Source organism: Somniosus microcephalus, unplaced genomic scaffold, assembly GCF_052327205.1.
Source record: "Somniosus microcephalus isolate GS21.2 unplaced genomic scaffold, FLI_Smic_1.0 unresolved_chr4, whole genome shotgun sequence".
In the NCBI taxonomy this organism is placed as follows: Eukaryota; Metazoa; Chordata; class Chondrichthyes; order Squaliformes; family Somniosidae; genus Somniosus; species Somniosus microcephalus.
In genome coordinates this window covers 27,477,503-27,496,887 of record NW_028225182.1, presented here as the reverse complement: position 1 = coordinate 27,496,887, position 19,385 = coordinate 27,477,503, and the positions used below count along the sequence as shown (strand labels likewise).

The 19,385-nt window shown below is 46.8% G+C and overlaps 2 long non-coding RNA genes across 2 annotated transcripts; one reads left to right on the top strand and one right to left on the bottom strand.

The window, feature by feature from the left end:
• Positions 1–4,997: 4,997 nt before the first annotated feature.
• LOC147090059 (uncharacterized) lies at positions 4,998–15,071 on the bottom strand. Its single transcript, XR_015075316.1, has 3 exons — positions 14,884–15,071; positions 12,166–12,343; positions 4,998–7,215 (listed from the first exon to the last, which is right to left on the bottom strand). It is a non-coding gene; the product is annotated as an uncharacterized LOC147090059 (long non-coding RNA).
• Positions 15,072–16,393: 1,322 nt separating this feature from the next.
• Positions 16,394–19,036, top strand: LOC147090058 (uncharacterized). The gene is made up of 2 exons (XR_015075285.1): positions 16,394–16,480; positions 18,773–19,036. It is a non-coding gene; the product is annotated as an uncharacterized LOC147090058 (long non-coding RNA).
• Positions 19,037–19,385: the final 349 nt, after the last annotated feature.

Sequence of the window (19,385 nt, the reverse complement as noted above, 5' to 3'; positions counted from 1 at the left end):
TGGTTGGGGCCAGTGGTTATTGGTTAGGACTGGGGTTAGTGGTTGGGGTTAGTGTTTATTGTTTAGGATTGGGATTAGTGGATGGGGCCAGTGTTTATTGGTTAGGATTGGGGTTAGTGGTTGGGGTTAGTGTTTATTGGATTGGATTGGGGTTAGTGGTTGTGGCCAGTGGTTATTGGTTAGGATTGGGGTTAGTGGTTATTGGTTAGGATTGGAGTTAGTGGTTGGGGTTAGTGGTTATTGGTTAGGATTGGGGTTAGTGGTTATTGGTTAGGTTTGGGGTTAGTAGTTGGGGCTAGTGGTTATTGGTTAGGATTGGGGTTAGTGGTTGGAGTTAGTGGTTATTGGTTAGGATTGGGGTTAGTGGTTATTGGTTAGGATTGGGGTTAGCAGTTGGGGCTACTGGTTATTGGTTAGGATTGGGGGTTAGTGGTTGGGGTTATTGGTTATTGGTTAGGGTTGGGGTTATTGCTTGGGGCTATTGGTTATTGGTTAGGATTGGGGTTAGTGGTTGGGGTTAGTGGTTATTGGTTAGGATTAGGGTTAGTGGTTGGGGTTAGTGGTTATTGGTTAGGATTGGGGTTAGTTGTTGGGGCTAGTGGTTATTGGTTAGGATTGGGGTTAGTGGTTGGGGCCAGTGGTTATTGGTTAGGATTGGGGTTGGTTGTTGGGGCTAGTGGTTATTGTTTAGGATTGGGGTTAGTGGTTGTGGCCAGTGGTTATTGGTTAGGATTGGGGTTAGTGGTTGGGGCTAGTGGTTATTGGTTAGGATTTGGGTTAGTGGTTGGGGCCAGTGGTTATTGGTTAGGATTGGGGTTAGTGGTTGGGGTTAGTGGTTATTGGTTAGGATTGGGGTTAGTGGTTGGGGCTAGTGGTTATTGTTTAGAATTGGGATTAGTGGTTGGGGCCAGTGGTTATTGGTTAGGATTGTGGTTAGTGGTTGGGGTTAGTGTTTATTGTTTAGGATTGGGATTAGTGGTTGGGGCCAGTGGTTATTGGTTAGGATTGGGGTTAGTGGTTGGGATTAGTGGTTATTGGTTAGGATTGGCGTTAGTGGTTGGGGCCAGTGGTTATTGGTTAGGGTTAGGGTTAGTGGTTGGGGCCAGTGGTTATTGGTTAGGATTGGGGTTAGTGGTTGGGGTTAGTGTTTATTGGATAGGATTGGGGTTAGTGGTTATTGGTTAGGATTGGAGTTAGTGGTTGGGGTTAGTGGTTATTGGTTAGGATTGGGGTTAGTGGTTATTGGTTAGGATTGGAGTTAGTGGTTGGGGTTAGTGGTTATTGGTTAGGATTAGGGTTAGTGGTTATTGGTTAGGTTTGGGGTTAGTAGTTGGGGCTAGTGGTTATTGGTTAGGATTGGGGTTAGTGATTATTGGTTAGGATTGTCGTTAGTGGTTATTGGTTAGGATTGGGGTTAGTAGTTGGGGCTAGTGGTTATTGGTTAGGATTGGGGGATAGTGGTTGGGGTTAGTGGTTATTGGTTAGGGTTGGGGTTAGTGCTTGGGGCTAGTGGTTATTGGTTAGGATTGGGGTTAGTGGTTGGGGTTAGTGGTTATTGGTTCGGATTGGGGTTAGTTGTTGGGGTTAGTGGTTATTGGTTAAGATTGGGGTTAGTTGTTGGGGCTAGTGGTTATTGGTTAGGATTGGGGTTAGTGGTTGGGGTTAGTGGTTATTGGTTAGGATTGGGGTTAGTGGTTGGGGCCAGTGGTTATTGGTTAGGATTGGGGTTAGTTGTTGGGGCTGGTGGTTATTGGTTAGGATTGGGGTTAGTGGTTGGGGTTAGTGTTTATTGGATAGGATTGGGGTTAGTGGTTGGGGTAGGTGGTTATTGGTTAGGATTTGGGTTAGTGGTTGGTGCTAGTGGTTATTGGTTAGGATTTGGGTTAGTGGTTGGGGCCAGTGGTTATTGGTTAGGATTGGGGTTAGTGGTTGGGGTTAGTGTTTATTGTTTAGAATTGGGATTAGTGGTTGGGGCCAGTGGTTATTGGTTAGGATTGGGGTTAGTGGTTGGGGATCGTGGTTATTTGTTAGGATTGGGGTTAGTGGTTGGGGTTAGTGGTTATTGGTTAGGATTAGTGTTAGTGGTTGGGGTTAGTGGTTATTGGTTATGATTGGGGTTCATGGTTGGGGTTAGTGGTTATTGGTTAGGATTGGGGTTAGTGGTTGCGGCCAGTGGTTATTGGTTAGGATTGGGGTTAGTGGTTGGGGCCAGTGGTTATTGGTTAGGACTGGGGTTAGTGGTTGGGGTTAGTGTTTATTGTTTAGGATTGGGATTAGTGGATGGGGCCAGTGTTTATTGGTTAGGATTGGAGTTAGTGGTTGGGGTTAGTGTTTATTGGATAGGATTGGGGTTAGTGGTTGTGGCCAGTGGTTATTGGTTAGGATTGGGGTTAGTGGTTATTGGTTAGGATTGGAGTTAGTGGTTGGGGTTAGTGGTTATTGGTTAGGATTGGGGTTAGTGGTTATTGGTTAGGTTTGGGGTTAGTAGTTGGGGCTAGTGGTTATTGCTTAGGATTGGGGTTAGTGGTTGGAGTTAGTGGTTATTGGTTAGGATTGGGGTTAGTGGTTATTGGTTAGGATTGGGGTTAGCAGTTGGGGCTACTGGTTATTGGTTAAGATTGGGGGTTAGTGGTTGGGGTTATTGGTTAGGGTTGGGGTTATTGCTTGGGGCTATTGGTTATTGGTTAGGATTGGGGTTAGTGGTTGGGGTTAGTGGTTATTGGTTAGGATTAGGGTTAGTGGTTGGGGTTAGTGGTTATTGGTTAGGATTGGGGTTAGTTGTTGGGGCTAGTGGTTATTGGTTAGGATTGGGGTTAGTGGTTGGGGCCAGTGGTTATTGGTTAGGATTGGGGTTAGTGGTTGTGGCCAGTGGTTATTGGTTAGGATTGGGGTTAGTGGTTGGGGCTAGTGGTTATTGGTTAGGATTTGGGTTAGTGGTTGGGGCCAGTGGTTATTGGTTAGGATTGGGGTTAGTGGTTGGGGTTAGTGGTTATTGGTTAGGATTGGGGTTAGTGGTTGGGGCTAGTGGTTATTGTTTAGAATTGGGATTAGTGGTTGGGGCCAGTGGTTATTGGTTAGGATTGGGGTTAGTGTTTGGGGTTAGTGTTTATTGTTTAGGATTGGGATTAGTGGTTGGGGCCAGTGGTTATTGGTTAGGATTGGGGTTAGTGGTTGGGATTAGTGGTTATTGGTTAGGATTGGCGTTAGTGGTTGGGGCCAGTGGTTATTGGTTAGGGTTAGGGTTAGTGGTTGGGTCCAGTGGTTATTGGTTAGGATTGGGGTTAGTGGTTGGGGTTAGTGTTTATTGGAAAGGATTGGGGTTAGTGGTTGTGGCCAGTGGTTATTGGTTAGGATTGGGGTTAGTGGTTATTGGTTAGGTTTGGGGTTAGTAGTTGGGGCTAGTGGTTATTGGTTAGGATTGGGGTTAGTGGTTATTGGTTAGGATTGGCGTTAGTGGTTATTGGTTAGGATTGGGGTTAGTAGTTGGGGCTAGTGGTTATTGGTTAGGATTGGGGGTTAGTGGTTGGGGTTAGTGGTTATTGGTTAGGGTTGGGGTTAGTGCTTGGGGCTAGTGGTTATTGGTTAGGATTGGGGTTAGTGGTTGGGGTGAGTGGTTATTGGTTCGGATTGGGGTTAGTTGTTGGGGTTAGTGGTTATTGGTTAGGATTGGGGTTAGTTGTTGGGGCTAGTGGTTTTTGGTTTGGATTGGGGTTAGTGGTTGGGGTTAGTGGTTATTGGTTAGGATTGGGGTTAGTGGTTGGGGCCAGTGGTTATTGGTTAGGATTGGGGTTAGTTGTTGGGGCTAGTGGTTATTGGTTAGGATTGGGGTTCGTGGTTGGGGCTAGTGGTTATTGTTTAGGATTGGGGTTAGTGGTTGGGGCCAGTGGTTATTGGTTAGGATTGGGGTTATTGGTTGGGGTAGGTGGTTATTGGTTAGGATTGGGGTTAGTGGTTGGGGCTAGTGGTTATTGGTTAGGATTTGGGTTAGTGGTTGGGGCCAGTGGTTATTGGTTAGGATTGGGGTTAGTGGTTGGGGTTAGTGTTTATTGTTTAGAATTGGGATTAGTGGTTGGGGCCAGTGGTTATTGGTTAGGATTGGGGTTAGTGGTTGGGGTTAGTGTTTATTGGATAGGATTGGGGTGAGTGGTTGTGGCCAGTGGATATTGGTTAGGATTGGGGTTAGTGGTTACTGGTTAGGATTGGAGTTAGTGGTTGGGGTTAGTGGTTATTGGTTAGGATTGGGGTTAGTGGTTATTGGTTAGGATTGGTGTTAGTGGTTGGGGTTAGTGGTTATTGGTTAGGATTGGGGTTAGTTGTTATTGGTTAGGATTGGGGTTAGTAGTTGGGGCTAGTGGTTATTGGTTAGGATTGGGGGTTAGTGGTTGGGGTTAGTGGTTATTGGTTAGGGTTGGGGTTAGTGCTTGGGGCTAGTGGTTATTGGTTATGATTGGGGTTAGTGGTTGGGGCTAGTGGTTATTGGTTAGGATTGGGGTTAGTGGTTGGGGTTAGTGGTTATTGGTTAGGATTGGGGTTAGTGGTTGGGGTTAGTGGTTATTGGTTAGGATTGGGGTTAGTTGTTGGGGCTAGTGGTTATTGGTTAGAATTGGAGTTAGTGGTTTTGGTTAGGATTGGGGTTAGTGGTTGGGGCTGTTGGTTATTGGTTAGGATTCGTGTTAGTTGCTGGGGCCAGTGGTTATTGGTTAGGATTGGGGTTAGTGGTTGGGGCCAGTGGTTAGTGGTTAGGATTGGGGTTAGTGGTTGGGGCTAGTGGTTATTGGTTAGGATTGGGGTTAGTTGTTGGGGTTAGTGGTCATTGGTTAGGATTGGGGTTAGTGGTTGGGGTTAGTGGTTATTGGTTAGGATTGGGGTTAGTGGTTATTGGTTAGGATTGGGGTTAGGGTCTAATTGGAGCCTGAGCGTGCCAAGTGATATACGATGTCGACGCGTTACCCAACTTAGACTTATGTGAATAAACTCACACAACCAAATAGTTTGAGAGAAGTAAAAATGCACAGTTTAATGTACAGAGCGCTCTGGGAGAAGAAGAACAGTAGACCCCGCGGTCTCAGCTGCCAGCTTCTCGGTTTTACAATAGTAGCCGAGCTTCTTTTATACAGTTTAAAAACAGGAAAGGTACCAGATCAGCAGTTATTACATTAATTCCTTGGCCAATCTGGTACTTTAGCATCCTTCAACTTTGGCCAATCCGATACCTTAGCAACCCTTAATCACATTCTGTCAAAAACAAGTTAATTATATTATTATACCGTTAGCTAGCTTCTTTCACAAACAACGTAATTATATTACTGTTAGCTAGCTTCTTTCATGTGACATGTTGGTATTTCGCAACCCTATTCTCACAGTGATACCTATGTCCTGCCAGTTGCGTAACCCCGCCCTTAAACACCCTTTACCTCCCTTGTTCTTCCTAAACATCATTTTTCGCTCTTACAGTTTTACCCCAACAGTTGACGAGCCGTTCCTGTCTTACGTCTGTACAAGTGATATCACAAGTTGGTGCAAGCAGATCAAGTCAGCTGTCTGTTATGCCAGTGTCTGCAAAATGTCAATAAATGTCAAGTAATTCAGCAGGCACTACGGTGCCATTTTAAATTGTCGTCCAACAGCCCCTCCTTTTGGTCCTGGAGCACGATCCTCTTGCTCCCAGATGACCATCGTTCTTCGTTTCTTCACAGGGTTGGTTTACAACCACTGATTCATCTCGTGAGAACCGGCCATTCCGGCCATGTCATCATACGTTTCTTCTTCTTCACCCGTATTTCTGGGCAGGAGGTCGGTGTATTCTTCGACAGAAGCTACTGGCAGCACAGCTTTCACAGCAGCTTGACAGCACATTTTAATGATACTCAATGCACTGCACAGCAGTATACATATCACAACCAGGATCAATATCATTTGCATTAGCCAAGCACCCCAGCCTGATCCTCCCAGTAACCAATCAAACCATCCGCCTCCAATGTTGGATTGATGGAGCAAAGCTACTTGTTTTTGAATATGGTCCGCTAGGTTGGTAATATTTTCAGAACTGCCTGGGATGTATCTACAGCATTCTGCTCCGATCATGGCACGTGTACCTCCCTGTGCAGCTAGTAGGTAATCTAGTGCCATTCTATATTGTAGGGCAACAGTTCTTAGGGCTACCATTTCGGCACTCATCTCTCTCAGGGATTCAGCCATGTCATTGGCTACTCCCTCAATTATGATTGCCAATAACCATATTTCTTGAGAAGTAAACACTATTCCAGCCGTGGGGAACATAGCTCCTAGTACCACCTGCCAGGTGGGAAGTTCTCTTTTAGTACGACTATGCTTGTGGTGGTCTTTCAATTCCTTTATGTGGTGTATATATGGTACTACATACCCCAAATAGCATGATCCTGCCCAATTCTCTGGTAACCAGGGGTATGCTCTATGACCGCATATGAAGTATGTCCCATTATAGGCTGTCATTATCTGTCCTGGTTGTTTGGGGTTTATGTTGGCGCGGAAGACGGTAAAACCCATCTGGTTGTCAGTATCTGTTCGCCTGGTCCCATTCCATGGTTTATTATTGGTCAAATTCATCAAATTGGTGGTATTGAACCACCAGCTTTCCATGGAATTTCCTGCATTATATGTGGTAAAATTTTGTATACAATGACTTTTCCCCACATCAATTCTGATCCCTTCAGTCTGTTCTGTACCGCGCTCCCAACATATCTCCCCGATCAGCTGGCCCTTTCCTGACGTATTGGTAAGGACTAAAAAGGGGGGTTCTTTCGTATAATCATATGTTGGCTTAAAGCATTCTTAAAAATTTTCTAACGAATATCCTCCCCCCCGGAACACATACCTTAGGCTAGTCCATTTCTGTTCCCATGTATTTCCGAAGGTGGATAAGGTGGTATTTTTCTGTTTCGTATGATTTTTATTAATTATCCATTCTGCCATATCTGTGAGGTTCAAGGGTATATGTCGCAAGGGTATCCCTCCTTTCGCATGAGTGGGAGTATGGCTACATACCCAACAGGCATCTATCCCACTCAGTTTGGATTACTTATATGACATATATAAAAACGTATTTAATGCAGCTCCCTTTTCTTGTGGGAGTTAAGTATACCTTCCGTGACAATACCAATTAACGCAACTATACATAAAACACTTAACAGCCTCATGTTGTTTTGGGGCTGTCACCTTTTGCTTGCAGTATTCAATCTGTAGGTTTTAATTACATGGTTTTTTTCTCTCGGGAACAATTTATGGGTTATAGACTTTTAATTGGGTCCAATGTTTCCACTTTCCTGCACCCCTTATGTCCAGACAGGCACAGGTGTCTCCACTGATTATAACCTCATAGGGTCCAGACCATTTTGGGGCAAGTCCCGGTTTTCCAGTTAAGTTTTTTAACATTACCTTAGATCCAGCGGGTGGAACCTCGGGGAGCATTTGTAATTTCAGCTCCTCGTCCCTTTCCTGTTGACGGTTCCTAACCCCCACCCTCATTTCTTTTAGTTGGTTACTTAGTTCCAACACATATCGTTTTAGCCTGTCTTTTAAGGGCCCCACATCTGCTCCACCTGTTATAATGCCTTCTGGTAATTGCATTGCTCGTCCTGTCATTAGTTCATAAGGGGTTAGTCCAGTGGTACGATTGGAAGTTGCTCTCAACTTCATTAATATTATGGGTAACACCTCCACCCATGTTTTTCCAGTTTCGGCTATAGCTTTGGCCAGAGCTAATTTCAAAGTTCTGTTCATTCTCTCTACCATCCCGGAGCTTTCGGGGTGGTAGGGTATGTGGAATTTCTGTTTGATTCCCATCAATTTGCAAATGGTTTTTACCACTGTTCCAGTAAAGTGCGTTCCTTGATCAGAATCTATTTGCAATGGTACTCCCCACCTTGGGATAACTTCTTCTGCCAAAAGACGCGCAACTGTTAATGCGGTACAATTTCAGGTAGGAAAAGCCTCGACCCACCTTGTAAACTGATCAATTATTACTAAACAATATATTTTTCCGTGTGATGATGGCAGGGGGCCAGTAAAGTCAATTTGTAAGTGTTCCCAAGGTCCCCTAGGTTGAGGCTGATGTGCCATTCTAATTTTTACAGGCCTGCCTGGATTATATTGTGCACACGTCACACACCGGTGATAGTGTTTTGCTTTCTCTCTTCCCATTCCAGGCCACCACCAATCTCTTGAGAGAGCTTCCTGCATGGCATCTCGTCCTGAGTGCATCAGGCCATGATGCAGATCCAGTAACGTTAACCTTACACACTCTGGTGCTAATACTTTAGTATCCTTCCTCCAGATTCCATCTGATCCTTGTACTGCCCCTTTCTGTTTCCATTCATCCTTTTCTACTGGCGGGGTATCTTTCTGCAATTTCTGTATTTCAATTTCTTCCATTTGTACGCTGCCTACGGGATAACTGTCTTCCTCTTCCTCTAATTCTAGAGCTGCCTTGGCCGCCAAATCGGCCGCCTGATTACCCTGTTGATTTAGCCAGTCAGGGTTACCCTGTTCTGGGGCCTTCTGGTGTGCCTTTATTTTTATAACGGCTACCTTACTTGGTTTTGCCGCCGCATCTAATAAGGCTCTTATTCGTTGTTGATGTTTAATAGGTTCCCCAGTAGTGGTTACAAATCCACGTCTTCCCCAGGCTGTCATATAGTCGTGTACTACCCCAAAGGCGTACCGGCTATCTGTATAAATATTGACAGTTTTTCCTTCTGCTAATTCAAGGGCTTTGGTTAGGGCGACTATCTCCGCAACCTGTGCGGATAGTCCTCCTTCTAATCGCCCGGATTTTACTGTTTTAAGAGTATTGTCCACTATTGCCCAACCTGTTCTAGGTAAGCCGTTAATATGTTTGCAGGATCCATCTACATAGAAGACCTCTTCTGTCTGTTCCAAAGCTTCTTCCTTAATCCAACTTTCCTCAGCTTCCTCATCTATATCCCCACACTTATGTGGTTCTCCTTCATTTAACATTCCTGTGGCTGGGTTAACTCCGGTGTCCCGAATTATTCCTACTGATTTATCCGCTGGTACTAATACGGCTTCCCATCTTGCCCTCCTCATATTTGAAACTGACCTTAATCTTCCGGTATTTAACATTTCTGCCAAGGTGTGTTTGGCATGGAGGATAATTTCTCCTGTCATTACGATGGGCTCACTAACCTTTACCGCCCATGCTGCACAATCCAGGGCAGCTACACACCGAGAAAGTCCGGCTGCTGTCGGACATCGTCATGTGGAATAATAGGCTACCGGTCTATTATCACCCCCGTGGTCTTGAGTGACTACCGCAGCGTAGAAGCCTCCTTCATTTTCACAATAGATGTGAAATGGCTTACCTATATTGGGTAATAATCCTAATCCTGGAGCTAATGTTAAGGCAGTTTTTAGTTCGGTATACGCATTTTCTTGTTCCGATCCCCATTCTATCTGATCGAGGGCCGCTTTCCCTCCTTTTACTAATCTTTGTATTGGCTCCGCTATTTTAGCAAAGTTGGGGATGAAGTTCCTACTATAGTTAAAGAGTCCTAATACTTTCCTAACTCCTCTAACTGTACTGGGTCTGGGCATAGCCCGTATAGCTGCTTTTCTATCTTCTGGCATTGTTTTAGTTCCTTGCGAAATTTGATGGCCCAAATAGGTTACTTCTGATTTCCCAACTTGCGCTTTTTTGGGGTTCACTTTAAACCCTTTACTATTTAGTGCTCGTAACACCAAATAGAGTGCACAATTGTGGTCTTCCTCCTTCTCTGAAGCAATGAGGAGGTCATCCACATATTGTAGAATAGTACTTCCCTTCGGGAGGTCAACTGTCTCCAGTAGAGACTGCGTGACTCTATGGAATATAGCCGGACTGTTATGGAACCCTTGTGGCAAGCGGGTCCATGTGTATTGCATATCTCCTACAGTGAACGCAAATTTCTCCTGGGATTCTGGGTCCAAAGGTAATGACCAGAATCCATTTGCAATATCTAATACTGTGAAAACTTTATGTTCTGTGCTTAACCCATTTAATATTGTCGCTGGACTTGCTACAATAGGATGTAACTTTGGTGTTACTTTATTTAAAGCGGTATAGTCAATAGTTAATCTCCAAGTTCCATCGGGTTTTCCTACCGGCCAGGTAGGGGAATTGGTTGTGCTTTCCGTTTTACGCACTACTCCCTGTTCTTCCAATGTTTTAATTATTTCCGTAATTGCTTTCTTAGCTTCGGGTTTTATTGGGCATTGTCTATGCGGTTTATGCTCTGGTCCAGGGATTTTAATTGGTTCCATTCTTACTTTTCCGGTATCTAATTTATCCTCTGCCCATACGCCTTTTACGGCATTACATATTGTTCCAAAATTACCAGTTTCTAATTTCCAATCCCGGAAAAGAGGTTTAGCAGTTGCTATTTTAGTGCAATTTGCAGCATATTGGTTTACTTCAGTTTTACTTCCATCCTGTCTAGGCCAGATCAATTTTCCTTTATGACAGTCAATCAGGATTTTATATTTCCTCATAAGGTCATTTCCCATTATAGTTCCTTCATTATTTTTACACACATAAAATCTCATTGGGATCAAATGGCCATCTGATTCGACCACTTGTACTGTACTTAAAAAGGCGGGGGTCTTTGTTCCCCCTAATCCGGTCAAATAAATGTTAGTTTGTGTGATGGGTAAAGGTAAATCGGTTATAGACATCGATGCGCGCCAGTGTCCACTAGCATGTTACACTGTCGGCCCCCTACTAGTGCGGACACATGAATTCTACTATCTCCCTTATCTTTAATTACGGGGGCCGCTGCATGTCAGTGCCCTCTGTCCCGAGCATCCCTAAAGGCTTGGAGTTCTCGGTATTCATCACTGGTCATTTTTCCCTGTTCTTGGTTTAATCTACGATAACATTTTTCCCATGTGTGACCTCTCTTTTTACAAAATGAGCATTCCTGTCGCGGGGCTCTACATTCTTTAGCAAAGTGTCCTTGTTTCCCACAATTGTGACAATTTCCCTTCGTTTTGGGTCGTGCTTCCTGGCCGTTTCCTTGTACGGCTGCTACCTTTTCTTGCTTGATACGGACAGCGTGGGATTGTTGGGCCTCCAGGGCATCTACAGAGCATGCCCATTGGACAACTGCATCATAGGTATTAGCAGCCACAACTCCCATTTTTAGGATCCTTTGGTGTTCGGTTGTTAACCCATCTTTAAATAATTGTACAAAGGCAGGGTCTTCCATTTGGGGGTTAATTTGGCCCGAACTCTCTTCGTATATCGTAAACAATCATTCACCAAATTCAGAAGACCCTTCTCCTTTTTGTTGTCTACAAGCTGTGATTTTATTCCAGTTTGTCTGTGCTGCCCCCAACACCCTTTGTACTTCTGCCTTAAATGGTATAAAAATTGCCTGCAATGCATTTACTTCAGTAGTGTGAGGCAATTGAAGTGCCCACTGGCCATCCCTAAATTGGGTAGGTGGTGCGGCTCCCTGCCCCATAAGTCTCCATCTGTCCGCGGGACAGGCTGCTCTCACTAATTGATGTACATCTCTAGTATGTAATTGGTGACTTTGCCATGTTCGTTCTAAGTTTTTCCAGAACTCTCTATTATTGCTACGGGGTTTTAATGAGCCCAAAAATTGCATTATCTGTTGTCTATCACCGGGCGTGAATGGTGTCCATTTTGCAGAGGGGGCGGCTATCGTGCCTCCCCGTGCCACAGGGGCCATGGCAAATGTTTCAATTCCTGCCTCTTCCCCGTACTTGGGGCCGTGGCGGCTGTTTTTTCTTCATAGGGTGGGATGGGTTCTCCCATATCTCCCAATACTGGCATCATTCCATACGTATTTTTACTTGATTCTAAATACTCGAGTTTCTTCTCTAGTTCCCTAATTTTGACATCTTTGGCTTCTAACTTACCATCTCTTTCTTTTATTCCAATCTTACATTTTTCAACGGCTTCTTGTAAGCCAACCAATTGGTGGACCAAGGGTATTCCTGCCTTTTTAGTCTTGTCCTTTTCCTCCTTTTCCCACCATTCTCTTTGTGCTCCCAATGTCTGACTCGTATCCCATCCATCTCTCCGCATTTTTTAAATTAGGGTTCTCCTATCAGCCATATACTGATTACTAAGGGAGCCCGAAGGCCCCCATGTTTGACCCTTACCTGTCATCTTGTAAATCCTCTTCTTACCCTGTGTTGTCAGAGGTACGTCCTCCTCATGAAGAGAAGCGAGCGTACGTGCAACCTATATATCGGTGGTTCCCCGGGACCTTCTGCCAGTCCAACCCCGAAGGTAGTAAGCGACGTCTACGAGTTTTACCTTATGATCCTTATAAATGCCCTACGAGATACAAATAAACAAAGAATACCACAAACTTTCGGTTAACTGTGAATTCTCACCTCTCGTCAAACCCCTTTCTTGTTCTTTTGATCAGTCGGTGCTCCGGTGTCACCCGTCTAGCGTCGCTAATTGATGGACGGTCAAAAATTTGACTACTCGCCCGAGATCACCTCTGGGTGCTCCGGCGCCCTCCGAGCTGATCCTGCTGACTACGCCAATTTGTTAGGGTCTAATTGGAGCCTGAGCGGGCCAAGTGATATACGAGGTCGACGCGTTACCCAACTTAGACTTATGTGAATAAACTCACACAACCAAATAGTTTGAGAGAAGTAAAAATGCACAGTTTAATGTACAGAGCGCTCTGGGAGAAGAAGAACAGTAGACCCCGCGGTCTCAGCTGCCAGCTTCTTGGTTTTACAATAGTAGCCGAGCTTCTTTTATACAGTTTAAAAACAGGAAAGGTACCAGATTAGCAGTTATTACATTAATTCCTTGGCCAATCTGGTACTTTAGCATCCTTCAACTTTGGCCAATCCGATACCTTAGCATCCCTTAATCACATTCTGTCAAAAACAAGTTAATTATATTATTATACCGTTAGCTAGCTTCTTTCACAAACAATTTAATTATATTACTGTTAGCTAGCTTCTTTCATGTGACATGTTGGTATTTCGCAACCCTATTCTCACAGTGATACCTATGTCCTGCCAGTTGCGTAACCCCGCCCTTAAACACCATTTACCTCCCTTGTTCTTCCTAAACATAATTTTTTGCTCTTACAGTTTTACCCCAACAGTTGACTAGCCGTTCCTGTCTTACGTCTGTACAAGTGATATCACAAGTTGGTGCAAGCAGATCAAGTCAGCTGTCTGTTATGCCAGTGTCTGCAAAATGTCAATAAATGTCAAGCATTTCAGCAGGCACTACGGTGCCATTTAAAATTTTCCTCCAACAGACACGATGGGCCGAATCACCTCCTTCTGTGCTGTTAGATTCTATGATCAGTGTGAAGTCGCTGGTGTGTCAGCAGGTTGGATGACTGAGTGAATCCCTTCCCACATACGGAGCAGGTGAACGGTCTCGTCCCCAGTGTGAACTCGCTGATGTAACAGCAGGCGGGATGACTGAGTGAATCCCTTCCCACACACGGAGCAGGTGAACGGTCTCTCCCTAGTGTGAACTCGCTGATGTACCAGCAGGTGGGATGACCGAGTGAATCCCTTCCCACACACAGAGCAGCTGAACGGCCTCTCCCCAGTGTGCAGGTGTTGGTGTCTCTTGAGGTCCCCGGAGCTTTTAAAACTCTTCCCACAGTCAGAACATTTAAAGGGTCTCTCGTTAGTGTGAACTCGCTGGTGCCCCTTCAGCTCCCCAGAGCTTTTAAAGCTCTTCCCACAGTCAGAACATTTAAAGGGCCTCTCGTCAGTGTGAACTCGCTGATGTGTCAGCAGGTTGGGTAACTGAGTGAATCCCTTCCCACACACAGAGCAGGTGAACGGTCTCTCTCCAGTGTGAACTCGCTGGTGTACCCTCAGCTCCCTGGAGCTTTTAAAGCTCTTCCCACAGTCAGAACATTTAAAGGGTCTCTCGTTAGTGTGAACTCGCTGGTGCCCCTTCAGCTCCCCAGAGCATTTAAAGCTCTTCCCACAGTCAGAACATTTAAAGGGCCTCTCGTCAGTGTGAACTCGCTGATGTGTCTGCAGGTTGGATAAATGAGTGAATCCCTTCCCACACACAGAGCAGGTGAACGGCGTCTCCCCAGTGTGACCTCGCTGATGTACCAGCAGGTTGGATGAATCAGCAAATCCCTTCCCACACACAGAGCAGCTGAACGGCCTCTCGCCAGTGTGTCGGTGTTGGTGTTTCTTGAGCCACTGGGAGCTTTTAAAACTCTTCCCACAGTCAGAACATTTAAAGGGCCTCTCGTCAGTGTGAACTCGCTGGTGTCCCTTCAGCTCCCCGGAGCTTTTAAAGCTCTTCCCACAGTCAGAACATTTAAAGGGCCTCTCGTCAGTGTGAACTCGCTCATGTACCAGCAGGTTGGATGACTGAGTGAATCCCTTCCCACACACAGAGCAGGTGAACGGCCTCTCCCCAGTGTGAAGTCGCTGATGATCCAGCAGGTTGGATGACCAAGCGAATCCCTTCCCACACATGGAGCAGGTGAACGGCCTCTCCCCAGTGTGTAGGAACCAGTGTTTCTTCAGCTCCCGGGGGCTTTTAAAGCTCTTCCCACAGTCAGAACATTGAAATGGTCTCTCATCAGTGTGAACAAGCTGGTGTCCCTTCAGATACTGAGTGCTTTTAAAGCTCTTCCCACAGTCAGGACACTGAAATGGTCTCTCCTCAGTGTGAACTCCCTGGTGTGTTTGTAGGTGCGATGAACAAACAAATCCCTTTCCACACACGGAGCAGGTGAACAGACTGTCCCTGGTGTGACTGCGCCGTTGAACTTTCAATGCAGACGGGGAACTGAAGCCCTTCCCGCCGTCCCCACCTTTACCCGGTTTCTCCCCGGTGTGATGGTGCACGTGTCTCACCAGGTCAGGCGATCGGCTGAATCCGCGTCCACACACTGAACACGTGTGCAGTTCGTCTGCGTTGCGATCCCTGCTCTCTCCTTCCATGTGCAAAGGCCGATGATATTCAGGTCCTGATGAATCCAGCGACTCTGTCAGATCTTGGCGTGGTTTGGTCTGAGCTTCCCGCCTGTAACTGCTCCACTTCTATAACCCTGTAAATTGAGATCAGAAAAGGATCAGACAAACGGTTGTTTAATTTTCCCCTTTCTGAACCTAGGGGCAGTGAAGCTGATTTTCAGGCCCCAGTTGCTGCACAGGTTGGTTGAAAGGATCAGCAGTAATGGCGGCTGTAATACCCACAAGCCCCCAGCTCTGCAGAAAGTGCTCTGTTGACTCTGAGTCCCGCGCATGTGCTCATGGCCCCCGCGCTCTCCCTCCTGCTCTACAATCGCCCGTCCCGATCGTTGCGCAACACGCATGCTCAGCACACAAAACCCCGCGGTTGGAACATCGGGCGTGCATGCGGAGCCGCAACATCTGGTACGCGTGCACGGCTCAGGTGGGGGCGAGTCGGTGTTTCGCCTCAGCCGCCAGGGAGGTGCGCATGCGCAGGACGACCCAACATTCTTCCCGTCAGCAATCACTCCCTCGTTTCTTTAATAAAAACGGAAAATGCTGGAAATACTCAGCAGGTCAGGCAGCATCTGTGGAGTGAGAAACAGAGTTAACGTTTCAGGTCGATGACCATTCGTCAGAACTGCTTGCTCTTTAGTGTCAGCCAGTGGCTCAGTGGGCAGCACTCTCGCCTCTGAGTCAGAAAGTTGTGGGTTCATAGTCCCACTCCAGAGACTTGAGCACAAAAATCCAGGCTGACACTCCAGTGCAGTGCTGAGGGAGTGCTGCACTGTTGGAGGTGCCGTCTTTCAGATGAGATGTTAAATTGAGGCCCTGTTTGCTCTCTCAGGTGGATGTAAAAGATCCCATGGCATTATTTCAGGAAAGAAAGACTTGCATTTATATAGTGCCACCAGATATCCTAAAGTGCTTTACAGCCAATGAAGTACTACAATGAAGTAGTCACTGTTGTAATGTGGGAAAGAGCAGGGGAATTATCCCCAGTGTCCGAGCCAATGTTTATCCCTCAATCAACATAAAAAAATGATAGATTATCTGGTCATTATCACAGTGCTGTTTGTGGGAGCTTGCTGTGCGCTAATTGACTGCCGCATTTCCTACATTACAACAGTGACTACACTGAAAAAGTACTTCATTGGCTGTAAAGTACTTTGGGACGTCCGGTGGTGGTGAAAGGCGCTATATAAATGCAAGTCTTTCTTCCTTCACTGGTCTCACCAGCGAACTCTTCTGGCAGTTGGTTGATTGACAGCCGAGAGTCCGCGCATGCGCACAGGGAGCGGCGGTTTGGGCCGAGTCCGGCACAGCGACCCCTCCCGGTCACCAAGGGCAACAACCGCGCATGCCCAGAGGAGATCAACCCCCCTCCCCCACTCGGAGCTGCGCCTGCGCACTCGGATCCTGCCGGACGGAGTCGGCGCGGGGCCATTCCGGGGAAAGGCCTTGGTGTCGGTTCCAGAGTCGCGATCGATGACGCGAAGTGAGTTTTCTCCGCTCCGATTGGGTGGAGAATGGCGCGGGGTGGATCGGGAGAGAATCGAGAGAAATAGAAAAACCTCAGGGTCCGCGAGGCCCCGGACCGAGCGGCGGCACTTGGACGGTTCACGTGATCTCCTCGGGGCCACGTCACCCGGGCCCGCCGCCTGATTGACGGCAGCTTCCCACCAATAGGGTGCGAGCGGGGCGGGGCTGGAGGAGCGAGCCGGCGGCGGGTCCTCCAACCAATCGGGGAGCCCGAGGGGCGGGGCTTGCGGCACCCAGTGGGCGGGGCTGGAGGAGCGAGCCGGCGTCGGGTCCTCCAACCAATCGGAGGGCCCGAGGGGCGGGACTAGCGGCACCCAGTGGGCGGGACTGGAGGAGCGATCCGGCGGCGGGTCCTCCAACCAATCGGGGAGCCCGAGGGGCGGGACTAGCGCCGGCTGATTGTCTGATCCGCGGGGCAGCGAGTTTCTCCAGTCCCTTGTTCAGGGCCCGGGGCCCGGGGAGGCTGTGGGCCTTTATTCCCCGCATTGGACACAAGGCTCATCGCAAAATACTGCAGATGATGGAAATCCAAAATAAAAACAGAGAATGCTGGAAAAACTCAGGTCAGGCAACATCCGTGGAGAGAAATTTGAGTTGACGTTTTGGGTCGAAACCCTTCTTCAAAACTGGAAAGAAAATAAAAAGATCGAAGGCAGGGCTGCGATGAACAAAAGAAGTAAAAGAGACAATAAAAGGTATTAGAAGCCAGATGAGATGGTAATGGGCCCGTGGAGACAAAAGGCAGCTGAGATTAGGTGTGAAGTGTACTGGCAGGATAAGGACAGCTGCCAGGTGGGAGAGAGAAACAAAAGGAAAGGAGGGTGTGGGGGGGGGCGCGAAAAAAAGGGACCCAAAACAAAAGGGGTGGAAAAAATTAAAAGGAAAAAAGTAATAGGGGCCGAGGTTATGATCTGAAATTATTGAACTCGCTAAGTGCCTAATCGGAAGATGAGGTGCTGTTCCTCAAGTTTACGTTGAGCTTCCGTGGAACAATACAAGAGGCCAAGGACGGTGAGGTCCGAGTGGGAATGGAGCAGTGAATTAAAATGACAGGCGACCGGAAGCTCGGGGTCACCCTTATGGACTGAACGGAGGTGTTCCGCAAAGCGGTCACCCAATCTGCGTTTGGTCTCCCCAATGTACTCAATATCGAGTTCAATAATTTCAGATCATAACCTCGGCCCCTATTACTTTTTCCTTTTAATTTTTTCCGCCCCTTTGTTTTGGGTCCCTTTTTTTCGCGCCCCCCCCTTTCCTTTTGTTTCTCTCTCTCACCTGGCAGCTGTCCTTATCCTGCCAGTACACTTCACACCTAATCTCAGCTGCCTTTTGTCTCCACGGGCCCATTACCATCTCATCTGGCTTCGCATACTTTTTATTGTCTCTTTTTCTTCTTTTGTTCGATCGCAGCTTTGCCTTCGATCTTTTTATTTCTTTCCAGTTTTGAAGAAGGGTTTCAACCCGTTACGTCAACTCAAATTTCTCTCCACGGATGTTGCCTGACCTGCTGAGTTTTTCCAGCATTCTGTTGTTATTTTGGACACGAGGCTCTTTTTCTCAGGCATAGGGTGACGTCGCACTGAAACTTTCCGCCCTCCTTTACAAAGATAGCTGCCGTTAACCTAGGCCTGTAAGGGGAAGAAATCCCCGCAACTGCAAACACGGGATCTTCAGGTTATTATTCGGGGCATACCTCCTGCACGAGTTGTTTATGAAGCCTCCCCACCCATCTACCGGTCCATTACTCCCTCCGTCGTGATTTTTACCCGCTGCACCATCGCCCTCCCGGCTTCAGCTCCTCTCCATCTCCAGTAACGCACTGCGCATGCTCAATATACCGGCCCCTCCTGCGCCTGCGCACTGGGCTCTTGTAGTCTGGGTGCGGCACGTGGTCCACCGCGGGGAATGCTGGGTAAAAGACCAGATTAGTGAATGGAACATGATTTACTGTGATCAGATTGATGACTGAACCATGTTCATTCTAGTAGTTATGGTTTGTTTCTGCTGATCTTAATAACTCCTGTATCTGCGCTGGAGATTAATATTCTGTTTAAATAGTGAATAAATAATGCTCGAGGAACAGCACCTCATCTTTCAATTAGGCACTTTACAGCCTTCTGGACTCAACATTGAGTTCAACAATTTCAGACTTTAACCCTTACTCCCATTTTTCGTGCTGTATGATTTTGCCATCCCCATTTGCAACATTTTCCAAGACTCGGTTTCACAGCCACATCTCTTTCCTCAGCAACTGTCTCCGGTTCCAACTTATTCCACGTGGATTGCAACTGAACTTCCACCCTTCGTGTTTCAGATCCACCCAGGATAACTTTCCTGCCTCTTACCTTAGTAATATCTGTTACATCTCCAGCTTTTTCCAGTTCTGATGAAGGGTCCCAGACCTGAAACGTTAACTCTGTTTCTCTCTCCATGGATGCTGCCTGGCCTGCTGAGTATTTCCAGCATTTTCTGTTGTTATTTCAGTGAATAAATAAGCTTTGTTTCAAACACACAGTGTGTCAAATATTTGATTTCTCCATGATAAGAGAAGACAAATTGATGTTCTGTTCCAGACTGTTTAATTTTCGGGCCTTTTCTTACTCTAGATTATTTCCATTCTCATCTCGTTCGCCTTCCACCACATCAAACCCCAAGCTTGCTCCGTTTGAGTACACAACTTGTGGGTGTCATAGATTGAACTGTAGTGTCTCACTTACACTCAACTGCCATCAACTGGTCCAGGCAGCAGGCGGTCGAGGGGGTCGTTCGATTTGGACAGGTTGGGTGATTGGGCAGAAACATGGCAAATGCACTATAATGTGGATAAATGTGAGGTTATCCACTCTGGTGGCAAAAACAGG